The sequence below is a fragment of the Rousettus aegyptiacus genome, unplaced genomic scaffold (genome assembly GCF_014176215.1).
Source record: "Rousettus aegyptiacus isolate mRouAeg1 unplaced genomic scaffold, mRouAeg1.p scaffold_m13_p_2, whole genome shotgun sequence".
Lineage (NCBI taxonomy): Eukaryota > Metazoa > Chordata > Mammalia > Chiroptera > Pteropodidae > Rousettus > Rousettus aegyptiacus.
The window spans coordinates 120,566,151-120,589,816 of record NW_023416295.1 but is presented as its reverse complement, the minus strand read 5'-3'; the positions used below and the strand labels follow the sequence as shown (position 1 = coordinate 120,589,816).

General features: G+C 38.1%; 1 protein-coding gene and 1 pseudogene across 2 annotated transcripts in view; one reads left to right on the top strand and one right to left on the bottom strand.

Moving 5' to 3' along the window:
* RASSF3 (Ras association domain family member 3) overlaps positions 1-23,666 on the top strand; it is a 65,805-nt gene that overhangs the window by 4,539 nt on the left and 37,600 nt on the right. The window lies entirely within an intron of this gene.
* LOC107508203 lies at positions 10,407-23,513 on the bottom strand (annotated as a pseudogene).

Here is a 23,666-nt window from a genome sequence, read left to right as displayed (position 1 = left end):
TCTTGTTCCTTGAGGTAGGCTTGTATTACTATAAATTTCCCTCTTGGAACTGCTTTGACTGTGACCAATAGATTTTTGGGTTGTGTTTTTATTTTCGTTTTTCTTAAGATATATTTTGATTTCTTCTTTGATCTCATTGTTAACCCATTTATTGTTCAGTAGCATGTTATTTAGCCTCCATGTATTTGTGTATTTTTCAGTTTTCTTCTTGTAATTGATTTCTAGTTTCATACCATTGCGATCAGGGAAAGATGTTCAATATGATTTCAATCTTAAATTTGTTGAGACTTTTTTAGTGGCTTAACTTGTTTTGTGGTCTATCCTGGAAACCGTTTCATATGCACTTGAAAAAAATGTATATTCTGCTGCTTTGGGGTGAAGTGTTCTAAAAATGTCTAATGTGTCATTTAAGGCCACTATTTTCTTGTTCATTGTCTGGATGATCTATCGATTGATGACAATGGGGTGTTAAAGTCACCTACTATTGCCGTATTAATGTTAATCTCTCCCTTTATGTCCGCCAATAGTTGCTTTATATATTTAGGCCTGCCTATGTTGGGTGCATAGATGTTTACAAGGGCTATATCCTCTTGTTGGGTTGATCCCTTTGTCATTATGAAATGTTCTTTGTGTTACAGCCATTTTAAAATCTGTCTTGTCTGGTACAAGTATTGCTACCTTCGCTTTTTTTTGTTTCCATTTACATGAACTATCTTCTTTCATCTCTTTATCTTTAGTCTGTGTGTCTTTCGATCTGAAGTGGGTTAATCCCTATATTGCTGAATGTAAACATTCCCACCAGTCCTTTTGCTTGGTGCACAGTGACTTGCACATCTTGTCTCCATGTCTGATTTATTCTGCTCTTCTTACACAGTATTAATCCACTGGAATTTTGTGTTTGTGTGAGCAGGACAAAGACTCATTCCTTTAACTGAATTTCAAAAGAAAATTAGTCACCAATGTCATATATTCTTATTTATGAACAATATAGTCTTTACTCCATTTTTTTCTTCTGGCTAACTCGGAAGATGTGGAATTATTTGGAAAGCAGTGACACAAAACATTTATGAAAAGAAAAGCTAAAAATATCCAATAATATGGTTATTCTTTTTAGACTTCCTTTGGCAGTCAGTGCATGTCATAACTATAAACATTCATTTTCTGGGAGAAAAACCGAGGCTGACCAAATGCTTTGCACTGTGTCCTGATCACTGACTTTTAGCCCCAAAGCAGCAGCTCATGCTAACCCCCAACTTCCCCACACAAAGTGGCTGTCTTTTGATAAAGGTCTTGGTTTGAGGCTTGCTTTTCACTTCTAATTTAGCCCAAGGCCATTTGCTAGCTGGCCCCTCTTCAGAAGGGATGATGAAAAGACTGAATAGGATCTATGATAGATACATGCTCTTATATGACATACCTTAGCTAACTTAGCCTGTTTGCATGCTTGTCTCATTGAAGAGCTAATACACATTGCCTAGTAGGAGATTTTATTCTGGCTAAACAAATATTGCCTGTATTAACAAGGCTCAGCTCTCTGATGCAACATCTTTTACATAATAGCATATAACTAGGATTCTAGTCATATTAGCCTTCTCTTGGTTCCTTTCAGGATCCAAATTATTCCCCATCACAGAACCTGGACCCAAAATTGCTTCCCTCAGTTCTCTTTCACATGTCAACTTATGTGACACCTTCTTGGAGAAGTGTTCCAGTCCAAATAGGCATCCCTTCCTCTTAAAGCCCTCTCCTCTTTTCCTTCATAGCAGAAATTATAATTTGTTATATTTTCTTTATCAAGTATTGAGACTAGCATGTTTACCAACACATAAAATAAAGGCCTGGACTTAGTAGAGAAATGAAAGGCTACTCTTTACGGATGGATGTCCCAGTACTTGGTACTCTTTAATTTTCCTTATATACAAATGTACACATTTTTTTTGCCCTCTGCCAGCTAGACCATAGGTCTCTACAATATCTTAAAAATGGTGATATCTGTTATTACTAGTTAGCTATAAATCACTTTATATTTTCCACTCATTTTAAGAAAGTCCATTATTAATGGATTCAACAACTTATTGAATGCTGACTGTGTGCCCCACACACATAGGCTTGGCCCTGGAGATAGAGCAGTGAACAAAATGAAGTCCCTAGCCTCACTTAGTAACATTTTTTTAAGAGGTTGTCAAATAGACAAATTAAAACATCTCTCTAATTTTCCTTTAAAGATCTTGTTCCTTCAGTATAAAGGAAACTTTAAACTGTTGACAGTTTTCAGGAGCACACCTATTGTGTAAAATGTGGTGTGGAATTGTTGACTGAGAAGCATATCCTTGAAAAACTAGTCTCATTTCCCTGTTGACATCTGTCCTAAAATTGTAGGTGACTGTTCCAACAGAAACATGATCATGCTCAGTATATAAAATACATTACACAGAGTTAATAACTCTAACCAGAGTTTACCAAACTCTTGAACGAAGTTAATTTTACAGGTTTCTCTTCATAGTTCAGTTCTGGTTTGGCTCTCAGTGGCTAGTCAAATGGTTTTTGTTTACTTGTAAATTTTTTTTTTTTAAGTGGAGAGGGCCAGAGTTGCACTACAAAGGATATCAGAGCTCATAAAAAATAATTAAAATGTGAAATACCTGTAAAAATGTTATGGGTAATTCTGAAATAGAAGTGACCACCATTCTAAAGCCATACTGTCCAATATGGGAGTCACTAGCCACACATATGGTGATTACACCCTTGAAGTATAGCTAGTCTTAGTGGAGTGCTGTAAGTTTGAAATACCCGCTGGATTTCCAGGACAAAGGAAAGAGAATATACAAGATATCAAAACAATTTTTAATATTGATTATGTTTTGAAATGATAACATTTCGGATATACTGAGTTCAATAAAACTAATTTTTACCCATTTCTTTTTTAACGTTTCTGTTGGAAAAATTTTTAGTTGCATACATGCTTCACATTAGATTTCTGTTTGATTGTGCTGTTTGCTAAAGCAGAACTGCTAGCTCTTGCTAGGGTTTTGAATCTCCATCATCTAGGTGGCTGCAGGTGGGTGGGTGAGTGGGTGAGTGGGTGAGTGGGTGGGTGGGTGGATGGATGGATGGATGGATGGATGGTGTTCTAGGAAGATTTTTCTCTGTGAAAGGGAGCTTGCCTGTTACTGTTGGAAGTAGTTTCCACCCTATTTTTGGGTCACACACACCAGCATTTTGGGGCCGTGAAACTTTTGTGTGGTGAACTTCCCTTTTTTTCACATTGAGCTGATAGGATAAAACTGCTCTACATTCAAATTGCAACTTCGCTCTCAGTTTACAGAGAATAGGGCTCATTATGTCACAGAGTATTAAAACAACAAGAGTAATATACATTTTTGGACCATAGTTGCTTACTGATGCTGCATGATTTAGTCAGCTAAGAATAATTTACTAATTATATATTGCAGCACTCAGCTCTTTTTTCCAGATGCTAAACAAAGTGAGATAATTAGAGTAAAAAGGATGAATTTGGGAATTTGAGACCATAAGAATAGATTTAGAAGGTCTTGAATTTAAGAGATTTAAAATGCAATCAGCAAAGTGTTTTCATGGACTTAATGCAGGTCTGGCAGAGGGTGTGTGTGTGTGTGTGTGTGTGTGTGTGTGTTAAGATTGCGAGGGTGGTTTTCTAAATTCATTTCCCAAGTGTCTGTTGATTATTCACAATGTGCTAGCTAGACTGGTACTGGGGCTTTGGTGAACAAAACGGATTGAAACCTGCTCTCATGGAATTCAGTTAGTAGTCTATATAGGTCATCTCTCATCCATTGTAAAAAGCAAAATCTTAATTAAGAATTTGGCTCCATATTTTTTGAATATGCTAAGAAACTGAGTAATTTCCTATAAGCATATCTTTTTTTTTTTTTTTTTTTTGTAATGGAAGGACTTTAAGCTTTTGGCTTTAGGGGTAGTCAGAGCACTATGTTCTTAAAATTTCTAGTTTTTTTTTTTTCTGTCATTTGTCTGTTTTATGTAATAATCATACTGTAGTGACATTTAAAAAATTGTGGTGTTATACATAAAAATTTTTATCTTAACCATTTTTAAGTGTATAGTCCAGTAGTGTTAAGAGTATTTACGTTGTTGTGTATCCAGTCTCCAGAACTTTTTCATCTTGGAAGATTGAAACTACCTATTAAATAATTCCCCATTTCTCATCCCTCAGCCCCTGACAACCACCATGTTTACTTTCTGTTTCTATGAGTTTGCCTATCCTAGGTACCCCTTGTAAATAAGTAAAACCATACAATATTGGTTTGTTTTGTGTTTTTTTGGGTGACTGGCTTATTTCACTCAAGGTTTATCTATGTTGTAGTACATGTCAGAATTTCCTTCCATTAAGTCTGAGTAATATTCCATTGTGCGCATAAAACACATTTTGTTTATCCATTTGTCAGTGGATGAGTATCTGAGTTGCTTCTACCTTTGACTATTGTGAATAATGCTGCTATGAACATGAGTATACAGATATCTTTTAGAGACCCTGTTTTCAATTTTTTCAGATATATAGGTATATCCCCAGAGGTGGCATTAGCCAATCATATGGTAATGCTGTTTGAGGAAAACTGTATTGATGAATTTGAATCCTGCTATTTAAGCTTAGAATTATGAGGTGTTGCTGCATGATTTCACCAGTCGTTTTCAGGTCTACATTGTGTTTTCTTGAATAGGCATTATTCTCCATATATTGGAAAACTTGGATGCTTTTAATTTTTGCAACCATATGTAATAATATACTGAACATCTTGGGCAAGAAACCGTTTTCCATTATGGATTACTTTTTTCAGATGGATGCATAAAATGGCATTTAACAGAACATGAGGGTATGACTGTTTTTATGGCTATAGTTATATATTGCCAATTTAAGGCTATGTTTTTTAACTAATGTTGTGCACCCTTAGCTCCACTAGAGATAGTCATTAAAATGGAGGGGAAAACTTTGTAAAGGCACCTCATCGTTATTTCATTTGCATTCCTTTAATTAACATTACATTAATATTTTTCTGTACTTCTAAGTGGCTGTTCCTCTTGATGTGAGCATTGTTCACGCACAGCCTTGACCATGTGTCTCTTAGGTGGGTGGAAATCTTGAGAGCACTGCTCTTGAGTTTCATGCATACGTATTTAGCTCAGTAGATGCTTCCCCTTTTTTTCAGTCAACTGAACTTGAGGTTATTTTTTTGACTTACTGTTTGTACTAAAGGGTCATTACATATTCTGGCATTTTGAAATACCTTAGAGTGTGTTTAAGGCTGACCTCACTGAAACAGGGAGCAAAATGCTTGTTACTCCTATAATTATGACACAGGAAAGGCATTCCTAAGAAAGCATCAGCGTCCTGTGAATACACCATGGAGTACAGAGGGTGGGGAGCTGGATGATATGTCTCTTACTAAGCATGCCAAAAAGGGCAACTGGAAGTGCCTGTTTATCTTTGAATTTCGATACATCTAGTGCCAGTTTTCCAACTACTGTGATAGACTTAGGAGGAACCTAAGTTATCTTACAAGTAGGATGGTAGGACAAATGAGTAAAAACCTCACCTACCAAAGAGGATTTTTATTTTTACATTGTTTACATATAAGCTTACTGTCTTTTGTTGGAAAATTGCAATTAAATGGAATCTGGCATCCCTGTCTACTTTAAGGGCTAGACTTTGACAAAAATTGTTGCTTAATCTCTCATACTCTGATTAACTCCTAGTTTGCTCTGATTGAATTTGTTTCTTCTTTCAGAGTGGTTTAACTGAATTGTTTGAAAAGATGTAAAGAGTTTTTCCTGACTAGGTAGACTGTGAACCCTCCTTAATCCTCCTTATTCTTAGACAGCTCAAGCTTACACTGATCATTTCCCACAAATGCTTATGTCGAGGAATATTTTTTTGATATTTTGTCAGTTGTCATAGAAATTTGTGTGCATATGATATAGTTCTCAAACAGCAAAACAAAGAAACACCCCCACCCCCAAATTTTATGAAAACAGAAAACAACATTGCTACATGCATTATACAGGAGGAAAAATACTAATACTGAAATGAAGTTAACATTCTATAGGGTCTTAACAGTTAATAGAGCAAGGGAATTAGAATTCACTTGATTTCATGGATTCTAATTTCAGTGGAACATTGAGATGGGACATTAACAAAAATTTTATCGGTTTAGGCCTTAAGCAGATACAGATTAAATGGCACTGCACAAGTGAATTCAGGGATTCTTGGCTGTAGTCACTAATTTCTCAGCTATTAGAAAATGTAAATATCATGTAGATGATTTAAGAAACAATAATATTCTATTACTTTTGCCCATTAAAGGTCTGTTTCTTTTTGTTTTAAACAGGCTTGTGGATTGCTTTTTCTTGCCAGTTTTCCTTTGAGAGGAAGGTACTGCCCTTCCAGATCTTTCTGAAGTTTGAAAGTTGTGGTACTGCTTTTGCTGATGGCCAGCAGTGGCGTTTGGGGGATGGGCAGTCAATTGGAATGAGTTTGGTGGTGCCGCTGTGTGAGGTGGGGGGTTTGATCCTTGGCTGTCCTGTTTATTCTGTGAACTCCACCGAAAGCATGATTATTCCTGCCATTTGGGGGAGAGGATTTTGGTAGAGAAAAGAGAGTACCTTTCAAAAAGGCCAACCTATCACCAATATCAGCAGGTCAACTTAAAATTCATTCTCACCAGAGGTAGTTGTTTACAGTTTCAAAATTAATATTACAGTGGGTCTTGACCTTTTGAGCTGAGGGCTAAAAACTTTTACTACTGAGAAAAAGAAAGGGAACTGGATTCAGTTTTTGCGATGGGCTAGAAGGGTGTATATTCATAATTGATGATTGGTTGCAAATAGCTATATAAGGCAGCTGAGTTAAATCAGTGCTGTGTTGTCTTTGGCTGGTCATCGACCTCTTTAAGCCTCAATTTCCTCAACTGTAAAGGTGCATACTTGGCGAACAACAAACAGTAATAAATGTCAGCAATTGTTATTTAAAAGGTTTTACAGCGTGTGATTATGTGATCATGTACTTCTCATTTGAGGATGCTAGGCTGAATGGAGAATTGACAATGATTGAGAAATGTGAAGTGAACTAATAATCCAGCGAAAGAATAGAAGACGGCAGGGATTAGTTTGTATCTCTTTGGCTTAATCGATCAAAATGAATTGGGAAGCTCAATGTAATTGATCAGGAAGGAATTTAAATCATCCTGGAGGATGCTTAATTTTTTCTTCCTTTCTTCCTTCCTTCTTTTCTTTCTATTTTTCTTTCTTTCCTTTTTTAAAAAAAATCTCAGTAGCACTCTGGTGCCTTTGTTTTCTGGTAAAGGGGCCGTTTCCTTCTCACCAAGCCTAGGCCACCTATCAAAGTTTTCACCAGCTTCTTTTCCCTTTAAAGCAATCCACCACTGGAAAGAGAATGAGCAGGCATATGAAAGTGTGGTTCTTTAGCCCAATAGTTTATGTATAAGTGAACACATTGTATGAAAGTTTTTTTTCTTTTTTAAACTTCTATTTTCCCTCTCGAATCTGCCTCTGGTTGCAGGATACTGGCTGCAGTTTTGCCCCAGGCTGCTGGCTTGACCCATGACAAATTCCACTTCTTCCTGGGGGCTTTCCTTCCTCCAGAAGGTCTAGGTCGCCTTGCGCTCATTGTTTAGGGGCTTAGTCACTGTCTTGGTTTCTGGTTTTCATAAGATCAAATCAGATGAGGTAATTTATGTGAACTGTGTAACCACTGCACAGGGAGATGCTGCGGCTGTCATTGGAGTCCCACTCCCTGGCCTGTGGCTGGGTTGCCAGCCCTCTGGTCTCCCACCATGGCACATCCAGCTCCTCTTTGTGCTGTCAGGCACATCCGCAATCAGGAGACAAGCTCGCTTACGCAGAATTCGCATGCAGGCATGAGAGCTCAGTGAGTCAGTCATGTGATCTGTTTGGCTAACTCTTTAGAGTTCATTTATGCTCTGTAAAACTGGGATGAGTGTTGGAATCTGGTGGGAAACCTCTTCCTTTGGGACACGTGAGCCCCTTGGGATTTGCTATTCCCTCTCCACCCCTAACCTCCCATTCCTTTGGTTGTGCGTCTTACAGTAAATTGGTTGTCTAAAACTGGCTTTATATTCCGAATACCATTGTGAATATTTTTAGTCACTTAAGATTTTTTGAAATTTGTCTAGCTGTGGTTTTACTGATACACTCTTATGTAAATGGTTAGCATTAATTCATATAAAGGACTCAGTGTTATCTAGCATGAATATACATGTTTAATAAAGGTTAACTTATTATTTGTAGTAGTATTAGCGTTATTAATTTAAAAAGTTTGGTAGGAGCTTTTACTAAGACTGTAGTTCAGTAGAAAAGTCTAGGGATCTAGAACTGGGAGACTATCTTGGTTTTGGGTCTGTCATTTACTAGTTCTGGGAGCTTGAGCAGGTTCCTTAACTGCTTTGAGTATCAGTTTGTCAATCTTGAAAATAGAGGAGGATTAAATGAGATGATGTGTGTGGAAAGTGTTCCTAGATTATAAATTGTTACATAATTGCAAGTGTGACGGTATCACAGGTGTTTAGAGACCATGATAAAATTGTTTTCTCCTACTTTTAATATATATCTTGTCTCTTGTAAATTGATTATAAATTCTCAGCTTATAGTATTTTGGATGTGACACTTATTTAATAAATAGTTGTTGAAAAATGAATATATTCCTCCATCTCATTCATGTTGGTGTTTATGAGGCACTTGGATGCTTTTGAGAAAGATGATATCACTGTTGGATGAGTCAGGGGACTTGAGCAAATTTAGTTTTTAAGCCTTCCGGATTATCCTGTCTGTGAGCTTAATGAGGGCAGGCCACGTCTGTCTTGTTCACCACTGGATCTTCATTGCTAGTGTGGCACCTGCTGTAGGGCACAGAGGAGACTGTCAATATTCGATAATTGATCACCTGATTTCCATTTGATCAGACTCGTATCAGAGTTATCAAGAAAAAGAAGTTGGATAACAGCAGTGAAGTAGATTTGTTTTGGTTTCAGGGGGAGTAATAGTAAACAGTGGTGATAAATTCTGTATCATGTGAGAGTGAGACATGTAGGTGAAATGGAAAGTATATTGGGCTGGGGTTGTGGAGACCTGGGTCCTAGGCCTGATCCTTTATTAACTAGTAGAGGTAGCTTTGAGCGAGTTACTTAACCACTTTGGGCTTCAGTTTCTTCCTGAAAGGCCCTGTCCAGTTCTGTGACAAACAGTAAATTTATTCCAGAGCTGAATTCCTGATTGGGGGAAAAGTAACGGAGATAAAATTTAAAAGGGAGTCCATGAAATGTATTCCGATGCCAAATGAATTAGTTTGGAAACAGCAATCTTAGGTTATATCTGGTTGGGTGGAGTTGAACTTAAGTGAATTGATTAGTCATTGTTGTTTGAGAAATGAGTAGACTATGTAGAACTATTTCTTTTCCTAAAGAGGGCATGCCTTGGAAAAGAAATCAAGGCGAGGAGGTTATGGGTAGAGTATTTAATTCATCCGTATATGGTGTCAATAAGATGGGTTTTATGCAAGCCGCAGGGAACATTTAGTTGTTCTGAACTTATATATTGCAAGAGTTATTAATAGAGTGTCAAGAAGTATTTAAGAAAGGGCCCACGAGCAGTGCCATATTCCTCAAACTCAGGGCAGGGTGGATGTGTGAGAGTCATCTGCTTCTTGAGAAGGCTAGGACAGTAGGAGTAGTTTGGTCACTGTGCTTCCTGGAAGGGGAGATGTTTGTGAGTTGGTGTGCAGCATGTGGGAGTGAGGAATTTCCTTCGGAAGATTTAATTTTTTGTTTTCTGTGTGTCTTTTATTCCAACTGATCTTCACTTACCCTTGACAGGTAAATGTTCTTCGAAAACTTTTAGCAAGTTAAATCCTGTTATAAACCACCAGAGTCTATTGTCTAATACAACATATCGAAACGTGAGGCTTCCAGAGACTTCTTACCCCCCTTGTGTAGAGTGCCTTACTTGGCCTCTCCATTCCCAAATCCTAGAATACCAAGTTCAAGGCGCATTTCATATGTCTTGTCCTCTGATTGCACAGAAATATTTTAGTATTGCCTTCCTGACAAGAATGAAAATGCTTAAGGGCTAGGAACGTTTGCTTTATAGAGGGCATGTCGAACGATTCACGAGTGTGATGATTGACTTGATTCATTATTGAGGCATTGTCTTTCCTGAGAAGAATTATTTTTAATCTGAGCAATTTATTTAGAACTTTCATCTGTTTCTAATTCCATATATACTTCAGGGAACATTTTTAGCAAGACCTATGGGGAAAGATATTTCTCATTGGTTTTTTTTTAAATGAGAGGACAATACGTTTTTATTTACTTTCAATAAGTTTAAATCCTTGAGGGATGCGGCATTACACGGAGTCCGTATCCAGTGGCCTTAGCAGGAAAGTTGCTTTGGAATTTGGCACAAACCCTGCTGCTGTTTCCATGACGAGTTACCTTTCCCCAGATTACCCTGGTTTTGTTCTCTTTGGCACCACAGAGTCACTATGCCATTCTCTGCCTTATACACATAAGCATATCCCTTACCTAGATGGAATTCAGTTTCATCTGGAGCATAAACCCCTTCAGTTTTAAAAAGAGCCATGTGCTCCCTCTGGTTCCAGAGACCCCACTTATAGCCAGCAAAAGTGTAGGCCTTAGACTACAGGCTTCTAGATGTATTTCTTATTTTAGAAGTCCTGTTCCCAGCTGGCCTCCACAGGCTCCAGGGTGGAGGGAAGAGCAAAAGGTAATTTATTTAAAATTTGGCTTTTTGACGTTTGAGGGATTATTGATAATTTAGAATGATATAACTGTAACTCCAGAGATATAGGCTAGGTGGAATGGTTCCTTTAAACCTGAAGAGTCCGAGGTTTTCTGCTATTTTTTTTTTTTTTTAGCTACACTGAATGTGTTTAAATGCATAATTATATGAAGTTTTGTTTTCAGCCATGAAAATCATAGAAAATTATATTTTTCTTGTAACTCCTGTTCTTTTCAATAAACATATCCTTGTATCCCTGAAATCTGTGGTGCATTTTAGATCTGGAAAATGTGTGATATGATAATATAAAGAGACGGCTGATTTAACTACTTACATTTTGTGTTCATTTGAATTTGAAATGTTGGCCATATGAAATGAGAATCATGTCAAAATGGTTTAGGTGAACTAAAATGTGTGTGAGCATTTTGTGGCAAGTCAAGCACTGAGTTTTCAGATCCTAAATGTTAGTTGTTAAATATTATTCGAAGTATCAGAATTTACACATAAGCATTCCATTCATTTAGGCACTTACTGATTTTAACAATTTTAGTGATCAGAAAGGAAAATGTGGACTGAACTATAAAGATGTGTAATTTGTCACCAAAAAAAGTTAGTCATACAAAATTAAACACCTTCTTGGAAATATTGAACCTTTCTTCTTGGCTGTCGGAACACGTGTTATCCAGTCATGTCCACCCCAGGAGTTACTTCTCTGTAGCCAGTTCTCTGTGGCTGTTTAGTTCTTGTGGTGGGGAATGAAGGCAGTGAGAGTGGGGGATGGGCCAGATTGGAGATATTGATGAATCGGGAGGCTTTGGTAGCATTGAATGTGAGTGTTGAGGGCGATGAGAGAGAGGAGTCAGGAATGAATTGTTGGTTTTTGCTTGGATGACAGCAGGATTGATGCTGTCATTCACCAAGAAAAGGAATAAAGAAGAAAGATCAGATTTGGGTGGGAAGATAAGTTCAGACAGTGTATTGATTTCAAGTAGTCAGTAGATACCGAATGAATGAACCTGGATGTGTTATTTGAGATGTCTGTCGGGTATCAAAATTTCCCAGGCTGGTCGTCCGGAAGACAGAGGAGGAGACTTGATCCGGGGAGAGAGCTTTGGGATTTGTTGAAGCCACGAGGTCTTCAGATAGAAAGAAGCATGGAGGATACCAGCATTTAAGGGGTAGGCTGAAAAAGAGGCTGTGCCTCTGGAGATAACCAAGATGAGTAGCTAGTGAGGTAGGAAGAAACCTAGGAGAGAGCGGGTGTCCTGGGAGCCGAAGTAGGGGCCCAGCTCAAGAACGAACAAGGGGTTGGTCAGTAGGACAAGTGCTGCAGAAAAGCCAAGAAGGACTGGGGTCGAGCCCTTAGGGGGTCTCTGGAGACCCTGAGAGGCTCTTCAGTGAACTGGAGGGTGGAGGTCAGACTGCGGAGGCGGGAGGAGGAGTGAATAGCTGTGGAGGAAATGGGGAAAGTGAGTGCGCGCTGCTGTTCTCTGCAGCTTGGCTGGGAGGAAAAGACAGTGTAATAAAGTGAGGAGGCCATAGGTGAAGGGAGGTTCTAGGGCTCTTGTCATCATTTTTAGATGAGAGACTTGAGTGGAAAGAAAGAACAGATATCGGGAGTGAGGATGAGGGTTAGGAGAAGGGGGCTGTTGAAAGAGAAGGCTGCCTTCCCAGTGAGAGGGAGGGATGGGATTTGGACCACAAGTGGAAGAGGACTGCTTAGAAACGATGGCTGCTTCTTGGAGAAGGGAGGTGGCAGTTAAATCTGGAAGCAGGCACGTGCTAAAAAGGGTGGGTGGGTAGGTGACTAGGGGTTTGCATTAGTGGCAGGTGGGCATGGATGGAGGAGGGGTGTGTGTGTGTGTGTGTGTGTGTGTGTGTGTGTGTGTGTGTGTGTAGAGAAACGTTCAGAGGCAGAAGACTGAGTGCTGATCTGTTTGAAGAACCAGCTGGGGTTGTGGGGGGTGCAAATGGTGTCATGCTCTGGGTGTGGTCTGAGTAAGGAAGAGTCATTTAGGGAGAAGTAATGTGGCCGGATCTGTGATTTTGAAACCAATGGCAGTTTATGGCAGAGTTTAGAGAGAGAGGGAGAAATATTGTTTGTGAGGCTGTTACAGTAACCTGGGTGAAGGTCATTAGGGCTTTAAATGGGGGCAGTTGCAGCGGGAGAGATGATGATTCCAGAAGTTTGAGTGGGCAGATTGGTACTTGTTGACCAGTGGGGGGAGGGAGAGGAAAGAGAAGAGGGAAGGGAAGAAGAAGGAGGTGGGAGGTGCCTGAGAGGACGTCATTGTGGAAGTAGAGAACACAGGAGGAAGAGAAGCAGGTGTAGTGAGGGGGTGGGACAGTTCAGTTTTAGGCACATTGACACTAGCTTTTGTGTAGCTAGTATCCATCTGGCAACCAGAATCAGGGGTCTGTGGTGCAGGAGAGTGGTCGTGGTGTGAGATCATTATCCGTGAATTGGAACTAGTTAAGATTTATTTGAAGGAATGAGAAAAATCTTGACGTGGCTATGGACTTTAAGAGTAAACTTCTCAGACTATTTTAGCATATTTTTAACTTTCTTAGAAAAAAGCCTCTGATGACCAGAATGTGGACATGTGCCCCAAATAGCTGAAAATTAACATGACAAGATGTTAGGGAATAAATTCAAGAAGTTTCAGTAGAAATGCTGTTATCTTAGTTTTTTCTTCTTTGGTTAAAATCTGTATCTTCAATCCTTTTATTATTTTTGGTAAGAGACTTTAGAAGACTGGTGGGGAACAACTGGTAGCATTTCTGAAAAGTCCTTGAAGGTGAAATATACTGTGTTGAATTGTGGTGTCATTGCATTTTATTCCCTTGCTTTTGTACCAGTGGATAACTAAAAATTAGGTATATTGATGCAGTGTCCAGAGATGAATTAAAAAACAAGGTGGTTTAAATCTCTTTTGGGGAAATAGGCTGATTACAATTTATATTTCGCTAAATACTGGTTTGTAGAACCTTGCTTTGGGATTTTCCACAGAAATCTACCTTTTTTTCTTTTTGCTTTCCCTTCTACAATGTGTAAGCAGGTAATATTTCTGTTCTGTGGAAATGTTAATTAAAACAGAAGTGAATTTTTAAATCGGTGGGATTTCCAGCAGTTTGGTGGGCGTTCTAGAATCTATATAGGGATGTGAGTGATGGTGCGTGTTCTCCCCAACCCTCCGCTACTCTTTGTTGAATTATTGTACTACTTCCATTTTGATTTAATGCTGTAGGAGGGAGATTACTGTTCATGCTTTTATGGTATCAACGAACATTTATTGAGTGGCTGCTTCATACCCAGTGCTTGGCTCTAGGGATTCAGAGACAAATAAGCCAATATCCTTGTCCTCAAGAGCATACTTTGTAGTGGAAAGTCATAAAGAGCTGTTGTGATATTGTGATTTATTAAATATATATTTACATTTGGAACAAAACTCCTAAAACCCATGGAATTTTCTAATTGTTAAGGGCTATAAAAGTGAAGTGTCTTTTGTTTTTCATAACAAGCCCCTTTCAACCACACTTAAGTTTATGTTAATGAGGTGACTTGAAAGCCCCTAAGGATTGGGAGGCTAGTTGCCAGGGGAACCAACCACATGACTGGAGAGTCTGGGGGAGGGGATAGGGACCAAGGATTGGATTGGCCAGTGATTTAATCAGTCATGCCTATGTAATGAAGCCTCCATAGAGTCCTCACTGATGGAGTTTGGAGAGCTTCCTGGTTGGTAGATACCTGGAGGTGCTGGGAGGGTGGCGTACAGGGAGAGGGCACAAAGCTCCGAGTCTCTTTCCATACACCTTGCCATATGTGTCTCTTTCTTTGGCTATTCCTGAGTCACGTCCTTTATATTAAGTGGGCAATAGTAAGTAAAGCACTTTCCTGAATTCTGTGAACCATTGCAGCAAATTATCAAACCAGAATTGGGAGTTGTGGGACCATCAGAAGCACAAGTGACACCCTAGACTTGCCATGGGCATCCGAAGTGGGAAGAAAGATTTGTAGGTCTGAGCCCTTAACTTCTGGGGTCTACATTAACCCCAGGTAGATAATATCAGAATTTAATTAAATTGCAGAACACCCTGATGGTGTCTGCAGAGAATTGCTTGATGAGGGGGAAAACACCACCATATCTGGTGTCAGAAGTGAAGTTTGTGAGTAGTAGAGCAGAGAGTCCAGAAAGTTTTTTCTTTCAACTGGAAGGAGACCATTGCTGATACATGTGGAAGAGGCATCGTGACTGCTGATAACAATGATGGCTTGCGTTAGTGGCATACTTAAAGTGCATGTTACCTTTGTAGGTTCAGTTCATCCTCCTACCAACTCGGTGAAGTAGGCAAGGTTATTCTCTTTGCACAGAAGAGGCACAGAGAGATTGAATATTAGCTGGTAAATAGAGGAACCGTAAGTAGAAACTGAGCAGTGTGGTATGAGAACCCACACTTCTAAAGAGTGGGGAAGTGGCAGTCAGCCTAGTTAGTGTGACTCTGCCACATTAGCAGAAATCGGGATGAGGACTTAATGCCGAGTGCATGGTGCTTGGGTTGGGAGTTGGGGGAGGGGTGGGGTGACAGAAGGGGAAGAAATCAAAGAGTGAAGGTTAAGTTAAGCCTGGATGGACTAGCCAGAAGGTGATGATGGAGACCAGATTATGAAAATAGGCAATGACTCCTTTTACATCAAGGTTTACTCTGTGATCCCTAAAAATACATAGTTTTGCATATATTACTCGTTTACCATGGACATTCGGAGAAAGCCTAGGACCTTTTAGTTTATAGTGTTCTTATTTTCATACTGATTACATTCATTGTCATCCCCAAAAGTACATGTATAACATGGGTAGAAATTATGATGAGGATAATGGGAGCAGCTCACAATTCCGAAAATGTTGGGGGTTTCTGCGTGGTTTATTTTAATGTAAAGAGCAGTCTCTAATTAGTAGGCTTTGGAAATTCGTTTCAAAAAATGTAAATGAAGGAGTTCAAGAAGCTAATTGTATACTGCTGCATTTTTGTTTTCCTCTCAGATCAGAAAGAAAAGTTAAAGGACCTGGGTGTGTTCCAAAAATTAAAGTAAGTCAGTCACACCCTTATTGACACATTGAGATTGCTCAAATATTTGCAGTAAGTATTACTGAGCAGGGCCGAGGCACAGAGCTTAGTACTAAATACAGTTGGGTTTATTACCAGAATCCTCCTTCCCTATAAGGAACTCTCTGGGATTTTATGGGGAGACCGACATAATGGGATGCCACTTGTGAACAGTAACAGCTGTGGAAATGAGCATAGAGCAACCCAGGAGAGATTAAGATGAATACATTTAGGAGACCCATAAAAACACCCTTGATTTATTCTTTTGTGCAACTGTTGAGCAGTTGAGAGACTGAAAAGAGGTATACCTATTGGGAATACCTCCTGAAGGTGGAAGAAGCTTGGCTTTTGGGTGTTGGAAGGATGGAAGCTCAAACAATGACTTATTTTTTTTTCTGTAGAAAAGGCACTAGTGCGTGTTTTGAAAAGGTTTAGATTGCTTCAAAAACATAATGCGTTTTATAGACTTAGTTTCAGAAATGCTGTGTGTCTCTAATAGGGATCATCTCCAGGGGTAGGTAGGTAGTATGAGTAGTTACTTTCAAAAAACACTGCAAAGAATGTGTACAAGATTGGGATAGCTCTTAATTTAGGATGTTCCCTTCTACTCTTTCCCATAGTTATCAAATCAGATATTTCTGCAAGAGAGTCCAAGATTGTAATAGAAAGGAAATTAAAGGAAATTATGTTTTGAACTATTGTCAGAGTAAATAAGAATTTCTTGAAGCAGATCAAACTGTTAGGAAATAGTAGCTTTTCACTATCATAAAGTAATTCAGAATGCATTTATTACATAAAAGTAGCATGAATACCTTTTTTGTTACCATCCTATTTAAAAGATAACACATTGCAGATATGGTTGAAGCCCCTGGACTTACTTCCTGGCTACATTTTCTCTCTCTTTCTTTCTTTCCACTTTTTTTTTTTTTTTTTAATAATTGCTGCCCATTTTATACGTTTGCAACTTGTGTCTGTGTAAATTTCAACATTAGCAGTGTTATTGTACTGCTTTTAAAACCTGTAGACGTAGTATATGACATGTTTTCTTCTATAGGCCACTTCTGTTGTTCAACCTTGTTTTTGAGATCGATCCTTCTTGCTCTAGTTCATTCTTTTTAACTGCTGAACACACTATAGTGTATCCATTTTCCTGTTGACATTTAAGTATTATTTCCTCCCATTTTTCTCTATAACAAATAAACATCTTTGTGTTTTTCCTTTTGCATGTGTGTGAGACTTTCTATAGGTTATGATCCCGGGAGCGGAATTGCTTAGTCATAGGTAAGAGAATGTATCTTCGTGTTCGTTGGCCTTAGGTAGCACCTGCCTTAGATAAGTGCATGAGCTCAATCATTAAAGTGGAAAGCTTGAGAATTAAATTATTTCCTTTTAATTTGTATGCTAATATTTTCTGGAACCTATAAAGGAACTGTGCAAACTTGTGGTTTGGGGGAAAATGGGATACAGAATAAGTAATATTTATTATGTGTGAATGGTTTGTAACGTCAACTGGTGGTGGTTGGCACCAATTTAAAGCTAATGGGTCGTCAGGAAACGAAACCAGCAGAGGCATTTCTGGCCCTCAGGCTGGGATGCAGAGGCCTTGGAAGTGGATGGAGTAGACCGAAAGGGGACTGAGTCGCTAGCTGTCCAGCCTTTTAATGGAAATTTAAGAAGGCATTCCCTAGGAAATGTTTATTAAAGCAATCCCAAGGTGTGTGTGTGTATGTGTGTGCGTGGGGGGGGGGGGAAGCCAACAGGAATCCACAGTTTGGGGTGCGGTGAAGAAAGAAACTATTCAGTGCAGACAGCTCGGTTTGACACAGAGCATGTCTGCAGAATAGCTCGATAGTGTTGCAGCTCAGTTATGGAACCAGCGGGGCTGTGAGATGGTCCTGGGGCGAAGTGGCCTTGGTGTGAGGCCTCCCTCCACTGTGGCTGCTAGGCTCTGTGTTTTAAAATTTGAACCAAGTTAGCCACAGGAGCCTTTGCTGGTAGTTATCTTCTTTCTCAGGGTCCACAGTCACTTTTGTAATTTTTGTAAGTTTCTGTTTCATTGAAAAATACATGGTTGTATGTTTTCTTCCAGAACCACAATGAAAGATTTCTATTAAAAAAATTTAAATTGTATTCGATTCTCAGCACACACTTCAAGTTACAGTGAGTGTGGCCTGGTGGGGCAGGGGAGACTTCCAATAGATAACATATTTGTGGCATTAAAATTTTCTATATCTCTAAACCCTCATGTCTCAGGGCAGTCAAGTAGAAGGAAACAGGTGTCTGAATTGTGAAGAACGGCTTAAATCAAAGCAGGATCTTTTTAAAAGAATCTGGTGTGTTCCCTTTTGGTGAAAGAGAGTTCTGTTTTTTTTATTGTAGTCTTCCTGCTCAAGCTGCCCAGGTTTAGTTTGCGGTTCCTAAGATACCTGTTGGACTGGCTTTAGGCTGATAATATCAGTGCTTTCATATTTCCTCCACATTTTTTTTAAAGAACATTTATGGTAACATTCTTCAATAAGATCCTCAGACCATTTGCTAGTAGGGTTTAGTTACTTCTCCAAACATTTATTTCCTTCTGGCAGGAATTAATAAGCGAGCTCTTTCTCATGGATCTTGCCCACGGTTCTATGATGTGTCTGTCATTATTGACAGAGACCTTTTGAGGAAATGCAACATGAATGATCTCCTTGGCATCTATGATGAAGAAATGAGGGGGTAAACTTTGCATTTTATGTGGATTGAATGTAGATTCACTAACTGATTTATCTGAGACTTCTGAAGGCCTTTTATATTTTCCTCCACAGGTTTGGATGTAGAACTTTAAAGCTGGTGATGGTTAAAATTAAGAACAAATGGGAAACCCTATGGATGTGGGTTCCTGTGCATCTATACAGTTGTTGAGACTGGGTTTGAGAAGTATCTGATTCCAAGGGACATTTAAGCAGTTAATCCTTTGATGAATACCTACCAACATTTATTCGATACTGTGTAGCCAAGTCTCCTTTGTGACTCTGCGTACCTAGTGATTCTTCTCCCTGTATTTGAAGCCACCTAATTACAGTTTGTTGCAAATTTTCTTTCTACTGCATTAGGCTTCCTTGTAAACTGATCAAAATGAGCTCTGGTTGACAGCTCACCTGGTTATTTAAATTGTTTGCTCTATCCTCTGATCTAGCTATTCTGTTTCTAAAAATTTATCCTAAAAAACAAAACAACAAAATAAAACAAAAAAAACTTAACAAGGATACATTAAAAGATCTTTTAGAAGAAGGCTCATCAAAGCATCCTTTTTAAAAGTGGTGAATTTGGAAACAGTTTAAAGGCCCAACATCAAACCCGTCTGATATATAGACGTAGAACTACTTAAAATTGTTTGGAGAGTACAGTGGTTAAAAGTACAGGGTCCGGGTCCAGACTATGTAAGTTCTAATTTTGGTGCTGCCACTTAGAGCTGTGTGACCTTGGGATAGTTTCTTTCTTTTATTTTATTCCCTTTTTAATGTAAGATATACATAACAAAATTTATCATTTTAACCTTTTTTAGTGTATAATTAAGAGGAATTAAATGCATTCAGATGTGGGCAAGTTTCTTAATAGAATTGATCATTGTAACTAACAGCTATCTTTGGATTATTTGAATATCAAAGAAGTATTAATACATGTAAAAAGCGTTAGAATATATATTCATATATATATGGAGAGAGACAGATACACACTTTTAAAATAAAAAATTATATGTGTTTAAGATACACAATGTGATTCCTTGATATACGTATACATAGTGAAATGATTACTACAGTCAAGCCAAGTAACATGCCATCTCCTCACACAGTTACCTATTTTTGTGATGAGATACCTGAAACCTACTCTTTCAGCATGTTCCCAGTATTAAATACAGTATTATAACTATAGTTATCACACCATATGATAGATCTTTAGATTCACTCACCCTACGTAAAGGCAGCTTTCTACCCTTAACACTTCAGCTATTGTTGTTAAAGTATTCAATACACAGATATTCATGAAATTTTAAAATGGAAAAGGTTTGAAAACAGCATGTATAGTTTATCATTAAATACAAAAATAGAAAAAAACTGGAAAGACTTACATCTGGTTGATAGGATAATCTCTTTTTGCTTCTATTTTTTTCTTTCCTGTAATTGCCCTGTTTTGCTTTTATAACTGGAAAAAAAATTTTTTTTTTTGCATACAAATTTTATTCTGGGTTGTTTGGGTGAAAACACCCAAAGGTCACTGGCAGGGTTAATCCTAAAAAGAACAATTTGATTTTTCATTTTATCACAGAGTTTTATTTGTTCCCTGTGACTATTTAAATAAAGTTAAGATTCATGGTGGCAAAAATACACTTTCATACAAATACAATTTCCTAAGAGTATCCTTAAAATTGTATATAATTTGTTCATCTTATTGTGGCATTTTGTTTTTCTTAACTATAGTTTCCCGTTCATTCAATTTTGCATGTTAACATTTCTGAAAATAAATATTTTATTCAGTGGGGTAGTCGGCCAGATGGCGGGGTGTTTATAATTCAAGGAAATAGCCTAAATTGTCTTCAGTTGAAATCACATAAAAAGCTAGCAGTACTCTGATTAGAATTTTATAAGGTACAGAGCCAGGAATTCTACACTTCCTGTGCCCAGGCTATTCAAACTGTTCCTGATATGAAGATGGCGAAAGTGAAGGAGGAGCTGAGGGCTGGGATAGGGCAGGAGTGAGAGCCAGGCAGTGAAGCTGGAAGTGACTGGCAGCTGAGGGCTCCCTTCTCAGCAGCATCACGTGTTACCTTAAACAACGTTGTAACTTTCTTAATATTTGTTTAAATATAAATATGCTTGCTTCTGAATTTTAAGTGAGATTGCCTCAGGTATATATACCATGTTTATCCTAACTTCCAGTGTACCTAGGAGTGCTCAGAGATTTGTGTATATGCTGGTGTGAGAGGCAAGGCCTAGATAGCTTGGGTATCATGGATTCAGGTGGAGATTGTTTATGGTTTGCATGCTCTGAGAGAGCTTCTCTGAGTTTATTCAACAAATATTGAACACCTGTTCGGTTAAGAATTTTTGTGGCTTGGGCTGAAAGGGAGTGAGGAAATAGACAAATATGTCAAACCGTTATTAAGTGATGAATATGTGCTGTTTTAATATATGTACTGGATTTATGAATTATTAAGTGATGAATAGGTACTGTGTTAAGTGCTTAATTGTCTTAGTTATTTATCACAGCAGCCCTATATAATAGGTACTGTTACCGCCCTCATTTACAGGACAGAGTACATTAGAGATTAATTTATCTTAAAAATTTTTTCATTTTGAAAATTTGTGTATTTTAGGTGTTTATTATATTTTATTAAGTAAAACCTTTTAAACTATCTTTTTATTAAAGTTTTTGGTTAACAAAATCATATAGGTTTCAAATATATAATTCTATAATACATCATCTGTATATTCCATTGTGTATTCACCACCCAAAGTCAAATCTCCTTCTGTCACCATATATTTGACTTCCTTTACCCTTTTCTACCTCTTCCCAAACTAAAACTTTATTACTAGTCTTCTATCCTGCTATCTCTTACCAAGGAAAACAAAAAAAAGGAAAGGAAAAAAAAAAAAGAAAAAAGATTGTGGTTAAGAATGGAGCATGTTGTGTCTTCAGACACAAAATCTTGATCTTATTCATGTAGATACTTGAATTTTAAAAATTTAAACTAATATAAAGCAAAATGAACAAATCTTAATTGTATAGCTTAATGCATCTCTCCCTCTCTCCCTCTCCCTCGCTGTCTTTCTCTTCCTTTGACTCGCTCCTCTCCTTCTCCCCCTATACCGACCACGCATATCAAAATACAGTGCACTTCTGTCACTCCAGAAGGTTCCTTTGTGTCCATTCTTAATCAGTAATCTCCTCGCTCCTTAGCTAGAACCGCTATTCTGATTTATATCACCATAATTTAACCAGCCTCATCTTGAACTTCAAATAAATGATGAACTCAACTCACACAGTTTGCAGTTTTTTTTTGCAGCTGACATCTTTTGCCTCGTGTAATGTCATGTGATTCATCCACATTGTTGCATGTGTCAGTAGTTCTTTATTGTGTGATACTCCATTGATGAATATGCCATAGTTTATCCACTTTCTCAATGAACACTTGGATTTTCAGCTGCTTTGAACGTTCTTGTAGTGCATGCCTTTTGGAGTGGACTGCTGTCTCCACTTATCCATGGTTTCACTTTCCAAAGTTTATTATCCATGATCAACCGCTGTACGAAAATATTAAACAGAAAATTCCAGAAATAAACAATTTATAAGTTTTAAATTGTGCACCGTTCTGTGAACTACACTTCCTCTCATCATGTAGGCATTATATTGTCTCACATTATCACCAGAAGAGTGAGTACAGTAAAGTACAATAAGATATTTCGAGTGAGAGACCACATTGATAACTTATTATAGTAGGTTGTTATAATTGTTCTATTATTAGTTATTGTTAGTCTCTTACTGTACCAAATTTATAAATTAAACTTCATCATAGGTATGTATGTATGTACAGTAAAAAACAAAGTATACATAGTCTTCAGTACTATCTCATTGTCAGGCATCCACTGGGGATCCTGGGGCCTGTCCCCCATGCATGAGGGGAGATCAGCTGTGTTGCCTTTTCCAGTGTGGTTAGACCAGTGAGCATGCCCACCAGCAATGTATGAGCGTTCGTTCGCTCCACATCCTTGCCGTCAATCTTTTTTAGATGTTTGATTTTTAATTGCTTCTTCAAATAGGGAGCTTGGGAGAAGGTTGTTGATTGGTGTGACTTGGATGGGATGAAGGTAAATTACCAATATACAACTGGCCATAAGGTTTTGTCCAGCAACTTATTTAGATGTATCAGTTGTTTCAGTGACAACCAAAAAAAGGAAGGATGAATTCTACCCTAATCCACTTTTACTTTAAGCCAGCTGCGTCAAAATTCTAGTCTAATTTTGTTTTTCCAGAATAAGAGACTCATCATCCCCTATTTTTCTTCCTATTTTAATGTCGAAATATTTAAAAAATCACTTTACTTCAAATTCCTACAGGAAATGTCGTACTTTAGAAAAAGATCAGCGTTTGATTTCTCCTCTATCCATTTCTTATGTTGAAATGGAGTGAAAGATCCAGAAAAAAAAAAAATGCCTGTGATCCAGAAACAATTTGATGATCCAGTAACTATTATGACAGTGTTTGTTGAGAGCCTCCTTTGGGTCAGGCTCTGTGCTAAGCAATTTGTATTCCTTAGCTCATTTACTCTCTATCACAACCCGGTGAGGGATAGGTACTGTTATTATTCCCATTTTACAGATGGGAAAACTAAAGCCCTGAGAGGTTAAGTAATTTGCCCAAGTTTACGCAGTAGTAACTGCAGAAGCTGGAATTTTAATCCAAGTCTATCTAATAACAAAGGGCGAAATTAGACTCCCTCCTTATGATTACTAGTTTGTCAATAATTAACTAAATGATAGATCTCTACATAGTTATGATTTACCAACACGAGTTCTCTTTAACTGAGCTTTCCCCTCCCTCACCGCCATCCTGCCAAAAGATAAATGAAGTGCATATTTGTTTTATTCCCCAAGTTAATTGTTTTTAGTTCCCTTGAGGAGTATAAAATAAAATGAATGGGAAATAGGCCCAGTCTTCAAGAGTGCTGAAGATTAGAAATGCTAATGGCCAACCGGGGCATA